The sequence below is a fragment of the Lepidochelys kempii genome, chromosome 6 (assembly GCF_965140265.1).
Source record: "Lepidochelys kempii isolate rLepKem1 chromosome 6, rLepKem1.hap2, whole genome shotgun sequence".
Classification (NCBI taxonomy): Eukaryota; Metazoa; Chordata; order Testudines; family Cheloniidae; genus Lepidochelys; species Lepidochelys kempii.
The window spans coordinates 69188525-69211797 of record NC_133261.1 but is presented as its reverse complement, the minus strand read 5'-3'; the positions used below and the strand labels follow the sequence as shown (position 1 = coordinate 69211797).

Genomic DNA, 23273 nt, shown 5'->3' with positions numbered 1-23273 from the left:
ATTTCCTGCACAAATCCAGGTTCTCTCACCCCCACTCCAAAAAACACACACAAACTCACTCTCCTGCTGGTAATAGCTCATCCAAAGTGACCACTCTCCCTACAATGTGCATGGTAATCAAGGTGGGCCATTTCCAGCACAAATCCAGGTTTTCTCACCCCATCCCTCCCCCCCCCTTTTTTTTCTTTTTTTCCTGGGGGGGGGGAGAGAGACACACACACACACACACACACACACACACAAACTCACTCTCCTGCTGGCAATAGCTCATCCAAACTGACCACTCTCCAAGTTTAACCAGAACGTCGGGGGGGGGGGGGGGGGGGGGGATAGGAAAAAGCAAGGGGAAATGGGCTACCTTGCATAATGACTTAGCCACTCCCAGTCTCTATTTAAGCCTAAATTAATAGTATCCAATTTGCAAATGAACTCCAGCGAGAAACTGCTGAATTGGAATTCATTTGCAAATTGGATACTATTAATTTAGGCTTAAATAGAGACTGGGAGTGGCTAAGTCATTATGCAAGGTAGCCTATTTCCCCTTGTTTTTTCCTCCCCCCCCCCCCCCCAGACGTTCTGGTTAAACTTGGATTTAAACTTGGAGAGTGGTCAGTTTGGATGAGCTATTGCCAGCAGGAGAGTGAGTTTGTGTGTGTGTGTCCCCGGGGGAAAAAAAAAAAAAGGGGTGGGGTGGGGTGACAGAGCCTGGATTTGTGCTGGACATGGCCCACCTTGATTACCATGCACATTGTGAAGAGAGTTGTCACTTTGGATGGGCTATTACCAGCAGGAGAGTGAGTTTGTGTGTGGGGGGGTGGAGGGTGAGAGAACCTGGATTTGTGCTGGAAATGGCCCAACTTGATGATCACTTTAGATAAGCTATTACCAGCAGGACAGTGAGGTGGGAGGAGGTATTGTTTTATGATCTCTGTGTGTATATAAAGTCTGCTGCAGTTTCCACGGTATGCATCCGATGAAGTGAGCTGTAGCTCACGAAAGCTCATGCTCAAATAAATTGGTTAGTCTCTAAGGTGTCACAAGTACTCCTTTTCTTTTTGCGAATACAGACTAACACGGCTGTTACTCTGAAACCTATCAAAGTTGAAGTATTTTAAAGCTAAATATTTAGAAATTTATACTTTGATAAACTCCCAGGCTGTAACAGGATTTGATCCAAGCAAAACAGAATTAGTCTCAAGTGTTGCAGCCCTATTATGTTATGATTAGGGCCATTCCAAACTCATGGCCAAGAAAAACACACCATGGACTGTGAAATCCGACCTCCCCGTGAAATCTAGCTATTGAAGGGCTGGGGAGGGATGGGACTTCCTCTTCCTCTGGAGGCCGTTCTTGGGGGAAGATCAGAGCCACCTCAGTGTACCTCCCCTGGCTACAGGAAGCTCCATGACTCCCAGCAGCTGAAGGCTCCCCACAGCACGGGAAATCAGACCCACCTCCACCTCCGGGAATCTCCCCTGGCAGTGGGAAGCTCCACAACTGCTGCTTTCTGAAGGCAGCGCAGAAGTGAGGGTGGCAATCCCGTGACACCCCCCGCCATATCAGCTTTGCAAGCCTCCTTTTGGGTCGGGATCCCCATGGTTACAACACCATGAAATTTCAGATGTAAACATCTGAAAATGTGAAATTGACCAATTAAAAAACCCTCTGGCTGAGAAAATGATCAAAATGGACTGTGAATTTGGTAGGATCCTAGCTGTTTCCCCAGCATGTTTATTTTTGCTATAGATAGGAACCAAAACCAGGACTGTCACCTTGAACTTGTCCAGTTAATTCTGCATTACTATATAATAACTCAGTTACTTAAGTCAGCATGGTGTTTAATGTGTAAAATAGCGTATACTTGGGCACAAAAGTAGGTACTTGGATTTGTACCAGTGCAAGCTAGCTTGGACAGTGAAACAGAAAACCCACCTTTAGACCTGGGCTTAGTTTTACAGATGTGGTTCTAAAGTTTGAGAATTACAAAGATATATCTGCCAGGTGTCTGGGGGAAGGTGCAGGTGCTGTAACTTTTTGAGCAGCAATTTAAGCAAAGGACAAATTCACAGGATAATGTGGTAGTGGATAGATCTCAGTTTTCTTAAGACATCTTTGTCCCACTTCAAAGAATGAATGGATAGGTAAAAATCCCATCTGAGGTAGCGAAGAATGTAGTGAGTATGAAAGCAATTGATTTTAAAAAATACACTGAGGCCAGTTTCATTTTTCTAAGTTTCACTTAAAAACATTAATTTGAAATTCTGGTTCAGGTTGCAGCACCTCTTAGGTGAGTCAGACTGTGGTAAAGGGTCACACCTTTGCTGCTGGACTGGAAAATGTTTGCAAGACGGAGATGTGTCCAAGTTTGTAATGGAAAGTTTGAAACGGTAAAAGCTTAGAGACCCTTCTAAGTTTAAGTTTTCATTTTAAAGAATCTTTTGAATTGTTGGGAGTTTCCTATATCTTGTTCAGTTTTTCAGTAGTCCTGACAATGCTTTATACTCATTAAAGGTAACCTGCAAAGCTTTTTAAATTTATTCATGTTTTCAGTTTGACTCGTCACCCATGAAAATGCACTCTGTCAAAACCCTTGTCTTTATTATTCTTAACTTTAAACAATGGTTCAGAACCCCAAACTCCTAGAGAAACCTGAGTGACTGTCACTGCTTACTTAGCCTGTACTGAGAGGTAGCAATATTTAAGTCTTAGTCAACAGAGTTAACTCAGGCTCTTACTTGAGTGTTGCCCCTAACCTCTCTCCTGTCCACGCACAAAATCCTCTCACCTGAGTTTAGTAGTGCTTTCGGTCTGAGCTATCTGGCCCATCGTGGGGCATTGGTTAAAGGTTAGGTGCTCCTTTCACTTGGGTTGGTAACTTGCCCACTGAATTTTTAGCAAGGATGTAGGTTAAATCATTTGAGTGCTGATAGTCCTTTGATGCCTTTCCACAATTCCCGTATGTACCCAAAAGGACAGACAAGTTCTCCCACGGTTAACTGGGAAAGAATCAGAGTGGCTCAGGTTATTGTGACACAAAGAACCATGGGATAGGAGCCCAGAAGTCCAGTCAATTCAGGATGCAGAATTTGGGTATGGCTGGTCAGACCTGGGTGCCAGTCATCTGAGTTGCTTCTGAAATGAAGACAACCCAGAGTGTGGTATGAGGAAAAAACTCAGACTTCTAGGAACTCTGACTACTGTTCTATGATTAGTGTGTGTATGGGGTCTTTGATATTTCTATTTTGTGAGCATAAAAAGGTGTGTACAAAATGCAAACTTCAAGGAATTAACTTGTAAGTTTCTTGTTTTTTTAATTTGGGTGACTTGAACAAATGTTAACATATAAGGGTTCTCTTATTTCAGTAAACCTTTGCAGATCATGGTTAATGAATACAAAAGTCATAAGATCTATCCTGATGCTTTTAAGATCTGTTTTTTGGATCACAAATGGGAGAAATTACTTGAGTCATGACTAATTGTGAAACCTGCATGCAAGTTTACTCTTGTGATTAGTTTGAGTCATGTCAGCTAAAGCTTTTTTATCCAATAAATTTAAGTGTGCATATTTAACCATGTAAAATTCCTGAAATACTGCATCATCAGGTTAAGGTATGTAGGAAACTCACTCTGCTGCAGTTATGGCGTAACTCATTGGTTCTCCACCGGGGGTCCGCGAGCCCTTTCAAGGAGGCTGCAGGGCCCCACAGCTGCAACACAGTGCCCTGAACCACGATTTCCCTGTGGGGCTGAAGCCAGGAGCCCTGGTGGTCCCCCTCTTCCTCCCTGTCTGAAGTCGGGAGCAGTGAGGGAATGAAGCCCTGAGCCCATGGGCAGAGTTGGGGGGAGTGAGTACAAAGGTGTTGCCCCCTCAAACTGCAGTGCCTTACCCAGAGTGGGGCAGTCCGGGGACAGCTCTGCCCTTCAACCTCCTCCTCTACCCCAGCTCCCTCAGGCAAGCCTCTGGTCAGGTTGTCGGAGGGACACCAGAGCCAGGCAGTGGGGGACAGGTGCTCCTCTGGCTGCTGGTGCCATGGAGTGTGCAGCTGTGGCATTCCCCCGTCTGCTGCTGCTGCCTGGGGTTGCAGCTGCTCCTCAGCTCCCAGCCCCCTTTGACTGCTTATGCAGCCAGTATGAGCTACGTGGGCGGGGGGGACCTGGCTCTGTGGTTGGCAGAGCCCTCGGGGAGCTGCCAACACAGGGAAGCCCTCCCTGCACACAGCCCCTAGCTACCCCTCTCCCTGCACCGTGAGTGGTTTTCAAACTTTCTGAGCTGAGTCCCCTTTGAGTTATATTTTTTCAGTTGCGTCCTCCCACAACCCAGATGGGCTAGGTAGCCTGCTGAGGTGAGTCAGGGGGTGGAGGTGGCACACTCTCCTTGGACCTAGCTATGCGGAGTTGGCCTGAGTCCCACTGGCCCTTGGCCGCCTCCTCCCCTCCCCCCCAAACTATGCCTATGCCCAAGGGTCCCTCCAGGCCTGGAGCCCTGAGTCTCCCCTCTCCACTCTGGAGTTTTTATAGTTTTATAGCACTCCACTCTGGGGGTGCTCGGAAAGAAAAATCTTGACAATCCCTGACTTAACTGACATAGAGGTTAGGACCATCTGACCAAGTGGTGTGGTTCTTGAATGCTGGAGACCCTGGGGAATCAGAGTTGTAAATTAGTAACATTTTTCAATCTAAAATTTCTGATATGAAAGTGCTATAGACCTTGTTTTAAGTCCTGCTTATATAAATAAATGTTGCCTCTCAACTCAGACAAGGAGAAAGTTTAAAAATAATAATAAAAGGAAATAAGTTTTAAAACTTGTGGTATTCATTGTCACAAGATTACCTAGTCCTAGAATTTAGCAAGAGTCAAAAATAGTATTTTTATTTTAGGACCTAAGATTCATTAACACAGCAGCTTTTGGGGAAACTTCATACTTGTGCAATTCTACCAGTAGCAGTAATGAGGTAAGCATTGGTACAGACCAGCTGATTGCATTTTTACTCTACTGCCCTCTAATTCTGAGCAGGTCTGTATGATAGTACACATAGTGGCCACCAGTCTGCTGTAGTGATTCTATTATTGCTGCCACTTGGTGGTGCAGTGGTGGGGGATTTCTTGAAAATATTCAGTATGTAAAAGAATTAACTGGGTTTCTAGGAGGAAACTGTCACCTTCTTCTGAAGTATAGATACCAGGTTTTGTGTAGCTCCGTATGTGGCAAATTTATGAAAATTAATTACCTAACTTGCATATTGGTAAATTTGCATATAGCCATAGACACTTAATCTTCAAAGTGTGCCTTTACTGCTTGTGAAAGGAGTTGTTTTGACAGCCTTGGTAAAATAGAAAACACTCGGAAGCAGGACAAACTTCCTACAACTTGGTGGTGCTGGCAGGGCAACTTCGTTTTAGGGTCAGTTCAGTCTCTGTGGCCCTTGCAGGACTTTACCTGTCTGAATCTGCCAGTTATTACTAAGTGTGGTGACATGGGACAAAGTTTGACTGAGGAGGTAGAATTGAGACCCACCAAATACCCTATAGATGGGAGCAACTTTGAATCCCTTCTGAGTTGGTCTGGATTGGTGATCTCCAGGAGAGAGGCTATAACTTGTTGAGGGATCCAGCTCCCTGATAAGTGCTAATGTTTCTTCTTCAAGAATTAGGGTATGTCTTCCCTACTTGGCGGGCAGCGATCGATCCAGCGGGGATCGATTTATCGCATCTAGTCTAGATGCAATAAATTGACCCCCGAGCGCTCTCCTGTACTCCAGCGCTGCGAGAGGCACAGGTAGAGTTGATGGGGGAGCGGCAGCAGTCGACTTACCGCAGTGGAGACACCATGGTAAGTCTATCTAAGTACATCGACTTCAGCTATGTTATTCACATAGCTGAAGTTGCGTATTTAGATCGATTCCCTTACCCCCTTTCCCACCCCCACCCCCCGCAAAATGTAGACCAGGGCTAAGACTTGCTTTTTGGAAAGACAAGCTTCTAAATTCTGGTCTTTCTTTTTGGAGCTTACACACACAGGATCTTCTCTTCTCTGGACATATGGGCAAAACTTTCCTCACACTGTACAATTAAGTAGCTCACAGTGGTCTTAAAGGGACAGCTCACTAACGATACAAACCATTAAAAATACACTAAAATGTTTAACACAACATCCTAATTCATTTTTTAAAGTGTTTTCAATATAAAATTACTAACAATTACTATTATTCCAAGGTCTTTACACTTAGGGGTCATTTTATAGAGAGACTTACATAAAAATTCCCCATTTTGTGGAGGAGATGGGCATAAGCAGGATTTGAACCTGCAGACCTGTAGTATGGACCCATTTCCCTCTGGTAGTAGAAGCAGGCTGTTTATCCCATGATGACTTAATTTACATAAGAGCCTTTGGTGAGGGACCTTGTCAAAGGCTTTCTGGAAATCTAAGTACATTATGTCCACTGGATCCCCCTTGTCCACATCTTTGTTGACCCTCTCAAAGAACTCTAATAGATTAGTAAAACATGATCTCCCTTTACAGAAGCTATGCTGACTTTTTTGCAGCAGTTTATGTTCTTCTATGAGTCTGACAATTTTATTCTTTACTATTGTTTCAACTAATTTGCCCGGTACTGATGTTAGACTTACTGGTCTGTAATTGCCAGAATCTCCTCTAGAGCCCTTCTTAAATATTGGCATTACATTAGCTATTTTCCATCATTGGGTACAGTAGCTGATTTAAAGGACAGGTTACAAACCATAGTTAATAGTTCCGCAATTTCACATTTGAGTTTTCTCAGAACTCTTGGGAGAATGCCATCTGGTCCCGGTGACTTGTTACTGTTAAATTTCTCAATTAATTCCAAAACCTCCTATAATGACACTTCAATCTGTGACAATTCCTCAGATTAGTCACCTACAAAAGACACAGATTTTTGTCTAATTCCTAGCTTTTAAAATCTTGTAAAGTAAGGATAATTGCCTATTTGGGGTGGGGGGAAATCAGTGGAATATTTTTTGTTAGCCCTGTTGTTATGCTAAAGTTTAATGAACAAATATTCTGTTTATAATATGGAAACTTTCAGCTAACTATCCTTTTCTAATCAGATTTTTGATGCAGGTTTTTCTCAGTTCAAATCCATAGCTTTGGTCACAGATGAAAATGAGTTTGGGCTGGCATCTCATAAATCCTAGAGAAATATTGTCCTATATTGCAAAAATTGACGTAATTGACTACTTTCCTAAAGTTTCCTATGCTTGTAGATTAAAACTGTTATGACTGTCATGTTTGTAGGGCTAGCTACATCTGTCCCCTCTTGGTGTCTGAGTGCACCCTCACCTATCCTGGGACAGAATTCCACAGTTCTTTCACTGTTGCACCAAACTCTGGGCTAGAGTATCTGTGTATTTACCATGCTTACGGAGCAGGTTTTACTGAATTCTAGCACTTGGATTCTTCTGTTTGGGACTAGTGGGGTGGTGTGACATTCCCCTGGTGTTATCTGGACCAGTGATCTGCTAGGTTACTCCAATCCTTGACTCTGGGGGCCAACCTTACTCTGCTCTGCTGTGTACATGACACTCCAGGCTGTTCACGTGTAGCCTCTAGTATGTAAGCTTCTTCCAGCTACGCAAGTGAGCACTTTTGGCCAACCGCTGCTTGGATTGTGCAACCGAATGACACTAGCCAATATCTCCAGTCCCAGACACAACTCTAGAAACCTCCATCTTGCAGTGTCCAGTTATGCCCACTGGACGCTGCAAGCTTATATGATTTTGTCAATTTAACAAAGAAAATTGATATGTACTAGGCTTGTTATCCCAAGGGGAGTCTCTGACATGCTTCAAACGCACTGCTTCAGGTAGAATAAACAAATGTATTAACTACCAATGATAGATTATAAGTGATTATAAGTCAAAGTACAAGAAGTCAGATTTGGTCAGATGAAATAAAAGCAAAATGCATTTTAAGCTGACATCAGCACTTTCAGTGCCCTTACAAATTTAGATGCTTCTCACCACAGGCTGACAGTTGCTCTTCAGCCAGGCTCTCCCCTTTGATCAGCGCTTCAGTCACTTGGTGGTGGTGTCTGTAGATGGAGGTGGAAGAGAGCATGGCAAATGTTTCTCCCTTTTGTCATGTTCTTTCTTCCCTCTTGGTTCCACCCCCCCTTTCAGAGTTAAGGTGAGCATTACCTCATCATAGTCCCAAACTGACCAAGGGAAGGGGGGGGGTGACTCTCACTTGAGAGTCCAACAGGTCCTTTTTTTGCTGCCTAGGCCGGTGTCCTTTGTTCTGTGAGGCTGGGCTGGGTTTGTCCCATACATGCCCTGATGAGGTATGAACTGCCCCTCTGCTCCTGGAGAGTTTTGCCTGGGCTTGTTTTAATTCATGAAGCTCCACTTCATCACGATTATCTAGACCAGTGGTTCTCAACCTATTTACCATTGTGAGCCGCATCCAGTGCTACCTGTATGTCCCTGAGGCTGTCACGTGGGCCGCAGCTCTGTGCTGATTGGGCCACGAGTGGCTGGTGGGCTTCAGGTAGAGAACCATTGATCTAGATTGACTTGTATAACATAAAGCAAAGTACATCACCTATTAATTTCTGCATCAAGGCTGTAGTTTGAGCTATAGCATACTTTTAGGAAGATATCCAGTTGTGATTTAAAGACTTAAAGTGAAGGAGAATTTATTACATCCCCAGGGAAGTTGTTCCAATGGCTAATTCCCTCACTGTTAAATTCAAACTGAAAATAAAGTGCAAAGTTTTTGTCAAGCTGCAACTTCCAACCACGGGATCGTATTATGCCTCTCTGGCAGATTAAAGAGCCACCTACTACTTGAAATCCCTTCCCCATGTAGAAACTTGTAGATCAGGGGTTGGCAACCTTTGAGAAGTGGCGTGCCAAGTCTTCATTAATTTAAGGTTTTGCGTGCCAGTAATAAATTTTATATTTACAGGGGCCCCCCAACAGAACCCCAGACTGGCAGCGGGCTGAGTGGTGCTGGTGGCCAGGACACCGGCTGGCAGGGGCTGGCGGCCAGAACCTCAGACCGGCAGCGCACTGAGCCTCTCAGCCCGCTGCCAGTTCGGGGTTCCATCTGCCGGTCCCTGCCAGCCGGGGGGCCGGCGGCCGGTACCCTGGCTGGCAGCAGTGTGCCACTAAAAATCAGCTCGTGTGCTGCCTTTGGCACGCATGCTGCAGGTTGCCAACCCCTGTTGTAGATCATGGTCAGGTTGTTTGTTAGATAAACTAAATTTGAGTTTCTTAAGTCTCACTATAATATGGTATATTTTCCAGAACTTGAATAATTTTTGTAGCTGTCTTCTGAACCTTTTGCAACATCCTCTTTGAAGCATGAACACTTGAACTGGAGGCAGGATTTCAGTAATGGTCCCATTAATACCTTATCCAGAGGTAATAAGTCTTCCCTGCTGTTGCTTGACATTCCCCTACTTATACGACAAAGGATTATGTTCTCCCTCTTAGCTGCAGCATTACATTGGGAACTCCTATTCAGTTGGCTGTCATTTCCCTGAAGTACTTTCCGCTGTCACTGGATTCCCAGGATACTCCCCGATCTTGTAAGTGTGACTTACATCCTTTGTTTCTAGACATATAACTTTACATTTGACTATATTAAAATGCATGTTGTTCAAATGAATACATTTAGAAAGTGATCCAGATCAGTCAACATAACTCCTGTCCCCATTGTTTACCCCTCCAGTTTTTGTCATCTGCAAAACTTAATAGCAATTCTGTACTCCAGGTCATTGATTGCTGTTGAATAGCATTGGACCAAGAATTATTGGGTGACTGTTCTCCATTTACAATTACTTTTTGCAATCTGTCAGTTAACCAGTGTCTAAACATTTAATATGGGCTGTTCTGGAACAATTGACATGAAGATGTGGTGGATTCTTCAGTTTGAGTCTTTAAGATTGGATATCTTTCTAAAAGGTATGATCTAGCTGAATAAGAAGCAACACATGAATTACTGGGTGAACGTTATGGCCTGTGCATTGTTGGATGTCAGACATGGTGATCATGATGGTCACTTCTGGCCTAAAAATCTCTAGGACTTTCTCTTCACTATTAAAAGAGTAGCAAAATTGTAGGCCAGGGCAGAAGTGCATTGGGTAAAGTTCTTTTGGCTGGTGCGGGGAGAAGAGGCTCCGAGAGACACAGGAGGAAAACAAAAGGGAGTGTTTCAGTGTCTGCCAGCGCATGGTTTTGTTAATTCTGGTACTATTAACTTGAGAAACAAATGTAAAAATAGGCACCTTTTTCTTTATTTGACAGATATTGAATATAGTGTGTTGATACTAAAATGTTGTTACAGAAGCTCTTCAAAAATATGAAGCAAATATATGAACCTGCAGAATGCTCCACCTTATTGCATATTTCATTCTAATTAAATGTAAGGTTCTATATACATCAGAAAAAGTGGTATTTGAAAACTAGTTTTTCAGTCAGCTTACCAGGTAGCTTGTACAGATCTTGGTGAATTGTGTTCACCAGTTAAAGTCTACTCAAGGAGTGCTTCTACCACATGCGTATAGTATATCTTATGAATCTCATGTAGTGTACAGTTCAAACTGATCCACATAAGTTGGTTAAGGAAACATTTTGTGGGGTAGGGTTAAGGGGAATAGAACTGAGCAGTATTCTGAAACTGTTTTACAAATTTTCAATTTCTCACTTTTCCAGAAGTAGAAAGGGCTATGTCAAAATCAAAGTTAAAGCGCAAAATACATTCCAGTCTGTTTCAAAATCAAGCAAAAAACAGAAAATCAAAAATTTTGACATAAAATGCTTTCAGACATAAAGAATGAAATGTTATTGGGAATGTTACAAACCAAAACCCTCAATGGGCATGCTCCAATTAAAAGTAATAGTGAAGCAAACTAGTTTCAAAGCATTATCTGTAGTATTACTTGCCCAGAGGTTTGGTTGGGGTATGGGGTGGGCGGAAAAGATTTATTCTACATCTAAACTACTGCATGCATTAATAGTGTTCATATGGATGAAATTACTAACCTTGTAAAATGTACAGAGACATCTTTGGGAAGCTCTAACCCCATACACTGCTTCCTCCTATTAAGAACCTTTGTCTCCATGCACCTGTCATCTAAAAAAGAGAATAGTCTTGTGTTCATAAAGATTTCAGAGCCTGTCATCCAGATCTCAATTTGGTATAGGGCTAAATTTCTTCTTTAATGACAGATTCCAGAAATAGCAAAATCCTCACACTTCAGCTCTATTTCTGTTAAATAGAAAAAGTGAAATCTTCAAAAATTAAATCAGGAGCTGTATTGATGCAAGTATGATGAGATTTACTGGGTGTAGGTTAACTGATATGGTGTATGTGTGGATACATTTTTGTGGATTAAAAGAAACCATTTCATTGCTGATATGGAAGACTACAGTTGGGTAAACTCCGAATTTGAGACTACTGTCTCAGCTAACAATGTAGACCAGTGTCTTTCAACCTTTCCAGACTTCTATACCCCTGTAAGGAGTCTGATTTGTCTTGCGTATCCTAAATTTCATCTCACTTAAAAACTACTTGCTTACAAAATCAGACATAAATACAAAAGTGTCACACTGCACTATTACTGAAAAATTGATTACTTTCTCATTTTTACCATGTAATAAAATAAATCAATGGAATATAAATATTGTACTTCTATTAGTGTATCATATAAACAAGTTGTATGAAATTTTAGTTTGTACTGACTTTGCTAGTGCTTTTAATGTAGCCTGTTGCATAACTAGGCAAATATTTAGATGAGTTGATGTGCTCCCTAGAAGGGTCTGCGTGCTCTCTGGTTGAGGACCGCTGATATAGACTGTTTAGAAAGGAGAATCTTAGTAAATATCAACTACGCCCACAGCCTTAATTCAGGAGGTGCAGTAGTCCATGTTGAATACCTGTGTGGTGGAATTGAGGTGTACAATAAGGCCTTGTCTAAACTATTCATATTTTTAAAACCTTTTCCGATAGAATTTTTAAAAAAATTCCTACATGGTGTCTGGAGCCCAAACATTGCAATTCTATACTAGTGTACAAGAGCATAGTCTGAACAATGAAAATCTAAGGGGGGGGACACCATAAACAAAAATTTTATTTTTAAGAAGCTACAGTAGAAATCACAAAATAGAAATTTTTAAGTAACCTAATCCGGTGCGCTCTCCCTTTAAAAATGACTAAACTATATCACTGTAACTGGTACTAGAAGTACAAAAAAACTTAGTGTTCAATGTGGTTTTACAATGTGTTCAAATATATCTCTATCAATATTTTAAAAGCTTGATTACCGTTGTATGGTTGTGTCCAAAACAAATAGTAAACCTCAACACAGTCTAACAGGTTAAAAGGCCAATTAATTCATGGGATGTTTCTGACTTGTGGTTTGAAAGGATGCTGTCAGGTAGGTTAGGACCAATATTTTGATGGCTAATTTTATTAAACTTGTTTAAAGAAACATTACTAGTGCACTACTGTTCAAATATTTCCTTTATACTAGTTATAATTATAAGATTAGTGAATTAGAATTAACAAAAATGACTAAAAGAAACCAGTTTAGTTTTACTGACTTAAGTGAAGTGTAAAACAAAATGCCATATAGGGTAAACTAGGTACCTTCAGAATTCCCTTTTTATGTCTTCAGTTTTCAACTAATTGTTAGAGGATCAGCAGGAAATAATTTAGCTGTAGTAGATATAGCTTGAAGATGCAAGTGTCTCTTGGTCTTGTGAAGAATTTGACTGTAATTCACTGTATGAAGGCTGCAGATTCTTATTTTTTAAGTAGTGATGACGGCCTTTCCACAAGTAAGGAAAACTGTTCAAAAATCTCTTGACATGGCTGCACAAACATCTTTTGGACCTGTATTGTAAATATTTGAAAGTAATTAATATATTCAATAAATACATCTCTGCCAACCATACTGTTTGATATTTACAAAGTACTGCTCTTCAGAACTAGCATTTCATAATTTTTGGGAATGGGCGCCCCAGGTGTTCCTGTGATATTAGCCAGTTGGCATTCCTGTCCTCAATATTTCAAATTTGTAAGTGCTGGTCCCTTTAGTGCTCTTGTAGTATCAAATGTTTTTGTGTCTGAAACAGAGTGGCTATTTAACGAAGTTGACTGTAAAACAAGTCTGGTTGCTTTAAGACACAGATGGGATTTAAACTGGTGGTGGTAGATATGAAGGAAAAGAAGGGGGAAAATGGGGAACTTCTACACCGCATCATAGAATTTTCAAGACTGAATATTTAGAAGTTGCCTGTTACCAACGTAAGATGTCAGGTTATCAGCATGGCAGCACAGTTCTGGTATTTTACCTATCTCTGTAGGTAAAATACCGAAACAGTAGGTAAAATACCAGAACTGTGCTGCCATGCTGATAACCTGACATCTTACGTTGGGAACAGGCAACTTCTAAATATTCAGTCTTGAAAATTCTGTGATACCTCAACCTTTGCAGTATTGAGATCAGATTTACATTGGAAATGCTGCTACAGCAGCACAGCTGTTGTGTAGACACTTACTGCATTGACAGGGGTTCTTCTGTTGCTATAGTAAATCCACCTCTCCAAGAGGCGATAGTCTAGTCTACATAGAAGAAATCTTCCTTTGACCTAGCGATGTCTGTTAGGGCTTTTGCAGCCCTGAGGGTATGTCTACACTACGAAATTAGGTCGAATTTATAGAAGTCGGTTTTGTAGAAAGTGGTTTTATACAGTTGATTGTGTGTGTCCCTACACAAGTACTCTAAGTGCATGTAGTTGATGGAGTGTGTCCACAGTACTGAGGCAACCGTTGACTTCCGGAGCGTTGCACTGTGGGTGGCTATCCCACAGTTCCCACAGTCTTCACCGCCCATCTGAATTCTGGATGGAAATCCCAGTGCCTGATGGGGCTAAAACATTGTCGCGGGTGGTTCTGGGTACATATCGTCAGGCCCCCGTTCCCTCCCTCCATGAAAGCAAGGGCAGACAATGGTTTTGCGCCTTTTTTTTTTTTTTCTTGAGTTATCTGTGCAGAAGCCATACCACGGCAAGCATGGAGCCCACTCAGCTAACAGTCACCGTATGTCTCCTGGGTGCTGGCAGACGTGGTGCTGCATTGCTACACAGCAGCAATTAATTGCCTTTTGGCAGCAGACAGTGCAGTATGACTGGCAGCTGTCGTCATCGTTGTCCTGGGTGCTCTTTTAATCGGGCGCCTGGGCAAACATGGGAGTGACTCAGCCAGGTCATTTCCCTTTTAAGTTTCGTCTCGTGGCGATTCAGTCCTACCAGCAGTGCACGGTCTTTTAACCTCCAGCCAGCAGAAGATGATGGCTAGTCGTCACACTGCACCGTCTTCTGCTGAGCACCCAGAAGATGATGACGGCTAGCGATCGTACTGCACAGTCTGCTGCCAGCAAGATGTATAAAGATAGATGAAGTGGCTCAAAACAGGAAATAGACCAGATTTGTTTTGTATTCATTTTCTCCTCCATTTCTCCTTCCCTCTGTAAAATCAACGGCCTGCCAAACCCAGTTTTGAGTTCTATCCTTGTGGGGGCTATTCAGTTTCTTGCAAAGCCACCCCCTTTGTTGATTTTAATTCCCTGTAAGCCATGTCGTCAGTCGCCCCTCCCTCCATCAGGGCAATGGCAGACAATCGTTCCGCGCCTTTTTTCTGTGCAGACGCCATACCACGGCAAGCATTGAGCCCGCTCAGATCACTTTGGCAATTAGGAGCACATTAAACACCACGCACGTTATCCAGCAGTATATGCAGCACCGGAACCTGGCAAAGCGATACCGGGTGAGTAGGTGACATCAGCGCGGTAACATGAGTGATGAGGACATGGACACAGACTTCTCTCAAAGCATGGGCCCTGGCAATGCGGGCATCATGGTGCTAATGGGGCAGGTTCATGCCGTGGAACGCCAATTCTGGGCCTGGCGAGCACAAGACTGGTGGGACCATGTAGTGTTGCAGGTCTGGGACGATTCCCAGTGGTTGCAAAACTTTCGCATGGAACTTTGTGACTTGCTTTCCCTTGCCCTGAAGTGCAAGAATACCAAGATGAGAGCAGCCCTCACAGTTGAGAAGCGAGTGGCAATAGCCCTGTGGAAGCTTGCAACGCCAGACAGCTACTGGTTAGTCGGGAATCAATTTGGAGTGGGCAAATTTACTGTGGGCTTCTGTGATGCAAGTAGCCAACGCAATCAAAGATCTGCTGATATCAAGGGTAGTGACGCTGGGATATGTGCAGGTCCTAGTGGATGGCTTTGCTGCAATGGGATTCCCTAACTGTGGTGGGGCCATAGACGGAACCCATATCCCTATCTTGGCACTGGAGCACCAAGCCAGCGAGTACATAAACCACAAGGGGTACTTTTCAATAGTGCTGCAAGCACTGGTGGATCACACAAGGGACGTTTCACCAACATCAACGTGGGATAGCCGGAAAAGGTACATGACGCTCCCATCTTCAGAAACTCTAGTCTGTTTCAAAAGCTGCAGGAAGGGACTTTATTCCCAGACCAGAAAATAACGGTTAGGGATGTTGAAATGCCTATATGTATCCTTAGGGACCCAGCCTACCCCTTAATGCCATGGCTCATGAAGCCGTACACAGGCAGCCTGGACAGTAGTCAGGAGCTGTTCAACTACAGGCTGAGCAAATGCAGAATGGTGGTAGAATGTTCATTTGGACGTTTAAAAGCGCGCTGGCGCAGTTTATTGACTCGGTTAGACCTCAGCGAAACCAATATTCCCACTGTTACTACTGCTTGCTGTGCGCTCCATAATATTTGTGAGAGTAAGGGGGAGACATTTATGGCGGGGTGGGAGGTTGAGGCAAATCGCCTGGCCTCTGGTTTCGCACAGCCCAACACCAGGGCGGTTAGAAGAGCACAAGAGGGTGCGGTGCGCATCAGAGAAGCTTTGAAAACCAGTTTCATGACTGGACAGGCTATGGTGTGAAAGTTCTGTTTGTTTCTCCTTGATGAAACCCCCCGCCCCTTGGTTCACTCTACTTCGCTGTAAGGTAACCACCCTTCCCTCCTCCCTTCGATCACCACTTGCAGAGGCAATAAAGTCATTGTTGCTTCACATTCATGCATTCTTTATTCATTCATCACACAAATAGAGGGATAACTGCCAAGGTAACCTGGGAGGGGTGGTGGAGGAGGGAAAGACAAGGCCACACAGCACTTTAAATGTTTCAAACTTTAAAACTTATTGAATGCCAGCCTTCTGTTGCTTGGACAATCCTCCTGGGTGGAGTGGCCAGGTGGCCGGAGGCCCCTCCACCGAGTTCTTGGGCGCCTGGGTGAGGAGGCTATGGAACTTGGGGAGGAGGGCGGTTGGTTACACAGGGGCTGTAGCGGAGGTCTGTGCTCCTGCTGCCTTTCCTGCAGCTCAACCATACGCTGGAGCATATTGGTTTGATCCTCCAGCAGCCTCAGCATTGAATCCTGCCTCCTCTCATCACACTGCTGCCACATTTGAGCTTCAGCCCTCTCTTCAGCCTGCCACTTCTCCTCCCGGTCATATTGTGCTTTCCTGCACTCTGACATTGTCTGCCTCCACACATTCGTCTGTGCTCTGTCAGTGTGGGAGGACAGCATGAGCTCGGAGAACATTTCATCACGAGTGCGTTTTTTTCGCCTTCTAATCTTCACTGGTCTCTGGGACGGAGAAGATTCTGTGATCATTGAAACACATGCAGCTGGTGGAGGAAAAAAAAGACATTTTCTAGAACAATGGGTACACTTTCACGGTAAACCTTGCTGTTAACATTACATACACAGCACATGTGCTTTTGTTCCAAGGTCGCATTTTGCCTCCCCCCACCACGTGGCTAGCCCCTCTCCCCTCCCTCCTCCCCGTGGCTAAGAGCGGGGAACATTTCTGTTCAGCCACAGGCAAACAGCCCAGCAGGAACGGCCACCTCTGAATGTCCCCTTAAGAAAAGCCACCCGATTTCAACCAGGTAACCATGAATGATATCATGCTGCTGAGGATAACACAGAGAGATAAAGAACGGATGTTGTTTGAACGCCAGCAAACATACACTGCAATGTTTTGTACTACGATGATTCCTGAGTATGTGCTACTGGCCTGGTGTGGTAAAGTGTCCTGCCATGGTGGACGGAATAAGCTGCCCTCCCCAGAAACCTTTTGCAAAGGCTTTGGGAGTACATCCAGGAGAGCCGCAAATGCCAGGGCAAATTAATCCTTTCACATGCTTGCTTTTAAACCATGTATAGTATTTTAAAAGGTACACTCACCAGAGGTCCCTTCTCCTCCTGGCGGGTCCGGGAGGCAGCCTTGGGTGGGTTCGGGGGGTACTGGCTCCAGGTCCAGGGTGAGAAACAGTTTCTGGCTGTCGGGAAAACCGGTTTCTCCGCTTGCTTGCTGTGAGCTATCTACAACTTCATCATCTTCCTCGTCTCCAAAACCTGCTTCTGTGTTACCTCCATCTCCATTGAAGGAGTCAAACAACACAGCTGGGGTAGTGGTGGTTGAACCCCCTAAAATGGCATGCAGCTCATCATAGAAGCAGCATGTTTGGGGCTCTGATCCGGAGCGGCCGTTCGCCTCTCTGGTTTTCTGGTAGGCTTGCCTCAGCTCCTTCAGTTTCATGCGGCATTGCTTCGGGTCCCTGTTATGGCCTCTGTCCTTCATGCCCTGGGAGATTTTGACAAATGTTTTGGCATTTTGAAAACTGGAACGGAGTTCTGATAGCACAGATTCCTCTCCCCATACAGCGATCAGATCCCGTACCTCCCGTTCGGTCCATGCTGGAGCTCTTCTGCGATTCTGGGACTCCATGGTCCCCTCTGCTGATGAGCTCTGGCCAGCGTGGCAAGCTGCAGGTGACCATGCAAACAGGAAATTGAAATTCAAAAGTTTGCAGGCCTTTTCCTGTCTACCTGTCCAGTGCATCAGAGTTGAGAGCGCTGTCCAGAGCGGTATAGCTCTGGGATAGCTCCCGGAGGCTAATACCGTCTAATTGCGTCCACAGTACCCCAAATTTGACCTGTCAAGGCCGATTTAAGCGCTAGTCCACTTGTCAGAGGTGGATTAAGGAAATCAATTTTAAGAGCCCTTTAAGTTGAAAAAAAGGGCTTTATCGTGTTGATGGGTGCAGGTTTACATCGATTTAATGCTGCTAAATTTGACCTAAACTCCTAGTGTAGATCAGGGCTGAGAGATGTAGTTAGGCTGACCTAACTTTGTAGTGTAGATGAGGCCTTAGCTTAGAGGGACTTTACTGGAGCTGTAGAGTCATAAACTGGAGCAGCATCATGATACAAGCATCGCAGAACACAAGGTTGCATGAACAGGCAGTTTTATGCAAAAACTGTCATAAATGTTAACACACCATGATTTTAGAGCACTTTTACTTTTAGGCATAATGTTAATAAGTAATTCAATTTTGACTTTTATGCAGTGGATTGTAATGATGGAAGGTGATACAACATTTACACTGCTGTGCCTATTTCTAAAGAAGAAAATCTTGAATGACTGTGCTGCCACAAAACTATAAGCTGTTCACTATTGTGCCTACACTCTCGTCATTTCCCTGTTTGCTCCATTATGGTTAAGTTGTGATACTATAACTCACTGGTTCTCAACATCTGTTGGAGCTCCTCTTAGATAACTCATCTCTTGACCCAGTTGCTTCTCTCCCTTTTTTCCCTGCTTCTCTTTTCCATGTTTATTACATGATTTTTCTGACTCTACCATTTACCAGAAGACTGTTTTGGGTGGTGGTGCGGGCATTCATTTGTGTTGTCCAAAGTTGAGGTGAGTGCTGTGGCAGCAGAGATGCCCAGGCTGATGCTGAGTCTGCAGTTTTGCATATGTGAACTGTTCATGCAGTCAACTACAAAGGCAACTTCTTGAAAGCAACCTCTCCTTGTCTTCCTGTTCCTGTTTTGGCCAGTCTCTTTACCTGCAGACATGTGAGCACATGTGGAGGAGGAGGAGGAGGAGTGGGGTAGGTGGTGAATCTGGAGTTCCTGCAGCTTCCGTCTCCACAAATGAATCCTGTTCTTTGCCTCTCATTTGCTCTCCACTGTGGGAGGTTCTACTATACTCTAAGGCAGTAGTTTTCAGACTACGGTATGTGAGTGCTTATCGGGGGGTACATGATAAAAATCCTGTAATGGCAGAAAACACATTTTATTTAGTAAGACTTGGCGATCTAATCATAAGTATATTATGACCCTATCTCAGATGGGGGTACGTGGTGTACTACATTATTTGGAAAGGGGTATGCAATCCTAAAAACATTGAAAACCACTGCTCTAAACGTATGTCTACAGTGCAGTGTAAGCCCAAGGTTTGAACTCAGGCTCAAGACTAATCCCCTTCCAGCTACACACAAATCCCGGTAACTAAGGCCTCAGATAGAGGATCCCAGGTCTCTGTTCATCTTAGTAAAGTGGAGGGTGTGAGCGTGAGTCAAACCAGGACCCAGGGTTCAAGCCCTATTGCTTTGTAGTGTAAGTGTTAACCCTCTGGACTTATGCTCTGGGAGGCCATCAAAAGCATCCCACAGGATGACTTTGTCCTCTGAACAGTCAAGTTTGGTGGACAGTAAAGTTTTCTGACACTGCATCATGAACAAAGGGTTACAGCAGCCGCATTTTGGGAAGGTGCTAGGAAATCTGGGATATGGGTGGTTGGACTCAGTCAGACCTGCATAATGCAGTGTCGATGCTGGAGGCCCAGGTTATGACCCAGGATACAACAATTACTAACTTTGGGTTACAAATGAGTGTAAAATCTCAAGCCCGGTTAACAAATCCAGGGTCTGTTAAGAAGAGTTCTGCTAACCCTGGGCTTACATTGCAGTGTAGAAATAGCCAAAGAGTCCTTTAAATTTTAATTGTTTGTCACCACATGTCATGAATTCATTATATGAAGTTGAAAATGTGGCATTGCTGTCTGTTCCATTCTTTCATGGTAGTACTTTCACTCCCTGCCTTCTAGGCATCAGAGTTCCTATTCTTGTTAGAAGTGTTAGTATCTACAGCTGCAGTTGAAAAGCTTTTATAATAGTTAAATACTCCCAGGCCATTTCTGTTTGGTTCTGGAGCAAATCTAGCTTTGTCTTTTCCAGGACTTTTATGTTTTTGTTTTTTTTATTTCTCTGCTGTCTAAGGGGTTGACTAGATGAAAGTGATGGCACTTTGAAATAGGAATAGATCAAAGCACACTAAGGTACTTCTAGTGCATGGTAGCAGCATACACATGTTAATACACAGTTAATGTGCAGCATTCTAGTATGTTGTAGATTTACACCCCAGCTTGCCATGCACCAACTAGTCATCTAGATGAGCCCTTAGTTTATTTACCATAGATTAAGAGCCACTACCCTAATCATCTGTTTTCAGAGAATTTATCATTAAGTGACACTACAGTCATGGGTTATGTACTTATCTTCAAAGATGTTGAGATCTCTCTTCATCTTAATAAAGTTAGCTTCTAGAAGCATTGTACACCCTATAAGGACAAAGAAAAACTGCTATTTTTGTCTGTCCAAGGCAAAACCAGCTTTGTTCAGTGGTAATTAATGGAATACAGCAAAGGGATGCACTTGCATCTCGTGAGCACCCCTTTGCTGAGTGTGTGCCTACAGTTTTTTCCTCAGTTTTTTTCCCCTCTGCTCACAGTGCCACCCCGTTGGTTGCTGTGCTTGTCAGGGGGGTTTTGGTGACTCAGCCTTCCAGCCAAGTCACACACAATTCAAGTTAAAAATAAACAAATCACTTCCAAAATGTCCTGCAGCCCTCCCCAGGCTCAGTCCTTCAAAAGTCCAATTGGGCCCATCACTGTACCCCTCTGTTGGCAATGTTTCTGTTGCCCTCCCTAGGTTCAATCCTCAGTCTGACTAACAGGGCCTATCTCAGTACGCTACTTGGCCAGCTTATGTGGAAAGGTTCCTGCTCTGGGGTGGAGCAGCACTCCCAGGACTTCCTCCCTGGAGGCTCTTTGCCTGTCCTTTAGTCCTCTGACCCTGGCTTGCCAGCTGGGTCAGTCTTGGTTCAGCCCTTACAGCTCCTGCAGCCAGCCCAGAGCACCTCTTGCTCCCTCAGTCCCTACCAGCAGCCTGAACTCACTCTGTCCCTGCAGCTCCTTTTTATATGAGCCTGCTGAGACCTGATTGGCTGCTCCCTGCAGCCTCTTTCATGATTGACTGCATCTCACACGGGTGCTCTAGGCAGGTTAGATGACCTTTCCACTGTCCTTTTCTGGGGCGGGGGACGGCAGGGCCATGAAGCGTCCGGCAGGAGGCTTTAGGGCCTAATCCACCCCATTACAAATAAACTCCCTCCATCTTTGTGATCCATTTTCATTTGCCTCAAGTACTGTATAGTATAAACATGTGCTAAACATTGGCACATGATGGCCCATTATTTGATAAACTGACCTAATTGTACAGCAGTATAGTAGTAAAGACAAGTAGCAGAAATGAAACCCATTCTCTAAAATTTTTTACAGCTTAGTTTTTCATTTTTTCTTTGGCCTGTAACATAACAAATGTCTGGGGAGATGAATCTTTTCTCTCTGTGATGCTGGCCATTTGCTGTAGCTGAAGTATTCTGGGTAGCTTGAGGTCCCTACATATAAAGTTCTTTATTTGAAAAAATATGTAATGCTGCAAGGCTGTTGACATCCACAATATAAAAGCAACTTTTCATAGTTTTGAAACTTTTAACCCAGACAGTTGGTACTAACATGGATGCTAAACTAAATTACTTGAATCTTTTTATTAGCAGAGTGCAAGTGATTCTATTTTTCAAGTTGTATATCTCTTAAACCACTGGCTAATACCAATCACTGGAAGGTATAGATGCTTTTAATCCTTTCAAAAGAAGTTTTTTCTTGGCACATATGGATTTTAGTACTGTGCTGGTTAGGTCTGATAGAGATTTTTACACAGATTGTACAATTGATTCCAGATATCTTAATACTAAAAGAAATACTCACATTGCTTCTGCAGGGCAGAGCTTTTGTGAGGGATAAAGTGATAAAAATGTTTCCTGTAAACATTCATGAAACTTGACTCATGCAGTTAAAATTTTTTTAATGTTAATGAGGCCACTTGCCCTGTCCATGCCCAGCTGATGCATTGAGACAGAGGAAGTGCTAAGTTATCTGATTTTGCTCCTGTTTCCCTTGGAGTATCACAAGGGCAATTTGGTCAGAAATAACTGATAGGGGAGTGGATATTGCTAGTACTGGTCTCTGACGTTTGACTTCATCAGCAGTCTTGGCCAAAATTACTCCTGACCAGGGTTAAGAGGTCTTGGTTAGTTTAATGAAGTTTAATATAAAGACTGCAATTTCACTTCACTTATTGGCAAGATTGCCAACAGTGAGGAGCCGCTGTTCATTGCTGGATTCTATGAAATTGTATCTTTTTATATTATTGTTCTTGAATATATGGAAGTTTAAGGTGCCTAATACAGTAACTTTCTCTACAATTTAAATGTTAAATTTATTGTCAAAGATCCCTTATACTTTTTTGAATATTGATTCTAGCATCCATTCCAGGGAGCTTCAGACCATCGAGACCCACAAATGGAAAAGGCATAATTGGGCAAATTCACTAGTAAAAATTGTGCACAACCAAATATTTCTATTTTGCCAGTCCCCATAAAAAGCTTAAAAGCTTCTAATTCTGTCTTCCTTGCTGCATTATAAGAAGAAAACTTACTGAGAGTGAAAGTTAGGAAAGCACTTTATCTACAATTCTGTTTTTGTTGGGTTGGCTGCTTGAAATCTAGCCACTGTGGATCTAGTTAAGCAGTTCACTGTGGCCAGTGTGGTGTGGGGTCAAAGACCAGAAAAGCAGTAACTGTTGTGAAAAGTAAGGGAGCTTCACTGTGCTGCTGCTACTTAAATGTTCTTGGTAAAACTGTGTGTAGTCCTTATGATACGCAATTGTCTCTGAATGGAGCATTGAAAGTCCTCAATTTCCTTTCTTCCTTTATTTGATTAAATATTAAAATTGTTAACCAGTGGTTCTCAAACTGTAGTTTGATAACGATGTTCCTCTTCTTCCTAGCTATTAAAGATGTTCCATCTACTTGTGTCAAATGAGAACCTGGAGGCCTATAAAAGCAGCCTTATTAGGAGCTGTTGCCACAGCTGGATCTGCACTCCTGGAAGGAGGGGACTTTCCAAGGGACAAAGGAGCTGGGCAGGATCTCCAGGGGAGTAGGAACAAAAATAACTATATGGCTTGGCAGCAAG

General features: G+C 43.4%; 1 protein-coding gene across 9 annotated transcripts in view; it reads left to right on the top strand.

Annotated features, from left to right (window-relative positions):
* Positions 1–23273, top strand: part of NUMB (NUMB endocytic adaptor protein) — a 145689-nt gene that overhangs the window by 22237 nt on the left and 100179 nt on the right. The window contains exon 1 of one of the 9 annotated variants that reach the window (XM_073348545.1): positions 9287–9570. The exons of the other annotated variants lie outside the window; for them this stretch is intronic. The gene's annotated coding sequence lies outside the window, so the exon portion shown is untranslated. Of the gene's footprint in view, positions 1–9286; positions 9571–23273 lie in introns of those variants that run through there. 9 annotated transcript variants of the gene reach the window in all.